The sequence below is a fragment of the Bison bison genome, unplaced genomic scaffold (assembly GCF_000754665.1).
Source record: "Bison bison bison isolate TAMUID 2011002044 unplaced genomic scaffold, Bison_UMD1.0 scf7180017846189, whole genome shotgun sequence".
NCBI classification, from domain to species: domain Eukaryota; kingdom Metazoa; phylum Chordata; class Mammalia; order Artiodactyla; family Bovidae; genus Bison; species Bison bison.
In genome coordinates this window covers 13662-15948 of record NW_011476762.1, presented here as the reverse complement: position 1 = coordinate 15948, position 2287 = coordinate 13662, and the positions used below count along the sequence as shown (strand labels likewise).

Genomic DNA, 2287 nt, shown 5'->3' with positions numbered 1-2287 from the left:
CATGTCCGACTCTGTGCGACCCCATGGACTGCTGCCTACCAGGCTCCTCCATCCATGGGATTTTCCAGGCAAGAGTACTGGAATGGGGTGCCATTGCCTTCTCCGTGTAGTATTTCTAGTTACATTTTAATTCTAGGACTAGAGTTTTTAGACTTTCTAGAGAAATAACTGTGAACAAAGTTAGACTGTCATGGTTCAAATTCTGTCTGTGCTACTTTTTGGATGAATGTCCTTTGATGAAGAATTCACATTTAAGAGCTTTGATTTCTTCGTTCCCGAAATGAGATTATTATACCTTAAAGCATCGTTACAGGGGTTAAATAGTTAATGATCATGGAACACTTCATTAGCAATAAAGCAAAATACCAATTATTAATCATTTTAACTAGTAATTTAATAGAACAAGAGGAAGTTCTATTTTTCTCTGTGACAGTCATTCTACTATGATTTTTAAACTCCAGCAGTCTGGTGGGCTATAGTCCATGGAATTGCAAAGGGTCGGACACGACTCTGCATGGGCACGACTCTCTGCACAGACACAGTCGGACATGACAACCCAGAGACTAAACAATAACAATAGTTCTAGAAGCCATCTGTTCTGAGCCAAATTCACCACAACTGCCGCATAAATCTCCTAACCTTATATCCCTAAGGAGAGAAAAGTTTTATACCATAATTTGCTTTGCATTGAAAGTGTGAAAGTGATAGTGTTAGTCGCTTGGTTGTGTCCGACTCTTTGCAACACATGGACTGTAGCCCACCAGGCTCCTCTGTCCATAGCAAGAATACTGGAGTGGATAGCCATTCCCTTCTCTAGGGGATCTTCCCAGCGCAGGGATTGAACCCAGGTCTCCTGCATTGCAGGCAGATTTTTTACCACTATTTACTTCTGTTTGACAGAAACCCAGTTTTGCCTTACAATGGATGGTTATAGGCTGTAGATATGACCACATGGTTATGCTGTTACCATTACTGAGAGTCAAGCACACTGATAGTTATAGATCTAGTGCATGTCTGTGATCTTTGTTGTTGTTCTTTTCTGTTTTGTAGATTGCACTGCATCATATTGCAACTGTGGAGAAATTGCCTGTCACTAGCCTGGGTTGTCCCCTGATCCTCCGCTGCAAGAATTTCCGGGTGGCCCACTTTGTTTTAGAATCTGATATTGTGTGCCATGAGGTTTATATTTCACTGCTAAAGCTTTCTCAACCAGGTAGTTATGATAGTATTTTTATCTGTTTTAAATAATTTTTTAATTATCCACCCCTCCACCAGAACAGCATAATGGAAGGATCATGGGCTATGGAGTTCAATAGACTTAAATAAGTTTGAATCTGGGCTCTGTTTCTTACAGCTCCATGGTATTTGGGCAAGATGCATAACCTTTGAAGTCAGCTTTGTCACCTATAAAAATAGTGATAGTATAAGCTCGCAATGATAGTTGTTTCATGCATTTTCATTCAGTACTTGGTATATTGTAGATGTTTGACAGATGTTACTTCCTTCTCTTTCTTTCATCTTAAATATCAACTTGTAAATTTTTCCACAGTTCAGGAAGTAAGACTGCTTTGGAGCAAAATTTTTTTGTTGTTGCCTTGCAAGCTGTATGTTTTGCCTGTTGTTCCTACCCCTACCTTTGGTTCCAACTAGCAAACTAGGGAAATTTATCAGAGTGTTTAAACAGTTATCCCTACTTCCTCTGGCCTCACCTTCTTATCTTCCAGCCGAACTCCAGGTGGCTAACCCATAAGCTTCCTCTGGATTCGAATTATATTTCCCTTCACATTTTCTTCTACCTGTGGCCTAGAATAATTTCTTAGAATTTACTGGTATTCTATATTCAGAGGCTATCTGTTAGCTGGCCCAGCATTTTGTAAAAGGTTCTGGAATACTCCATCCATCTCTGGAAAAGTTATTGCCATAGTTCAGTTCAGTTCAGTCACTCAGTCATGTCCAACTCTTTGTGACCCTATGAACCACAGCACGCCAGGACTCCCTGTCCATCACCAACACCCAGAGTTCACACAAAACCATGTCCATTGAGTCGGTGATACCATCCAACCATCTCATCCTCTGTCATTCCCTTCTCCTCCTGCCCTCAATCTTTCCCAGCATCAGGGTCTTTTCCAGTGAGTCAGCTCTTCGCATCAGGTGGCCAAAGTATTGGAGTTTCAGCTTCAGCATCAGTCCTTCCAATGAACACCCGTTATTGATCTCCTTTAGGATGGACTGGTTGGATCTCCTTGTAGTCCAGGGGACTCTCAAGAGTCTTCTCCAACACCACAGT

At 41.4% G+C, this 2287-nt stretch overlaps 1 long non-coding RNA gene across 1 annotated transcript in view; it reads left to right on the top strand.

Annotated features, from left to right (window-relative positions):
• Positions 1 to 2287, top strand: part of LOC104987777 — a 10979-nt gene that overhangs the window by 3323 nt on the left and 5369 nt on the right. Inside the window, exon 2 of the long non-coding RNA XR_825170.1 lies at positions 1051 to 1213. This is a non-coding gene — a long non-coding RNA (uncharacterized LOC104987777). The remainder of the gene's footprint in view (positions 1 to 1050; positions 1214 to 2287) is intronic.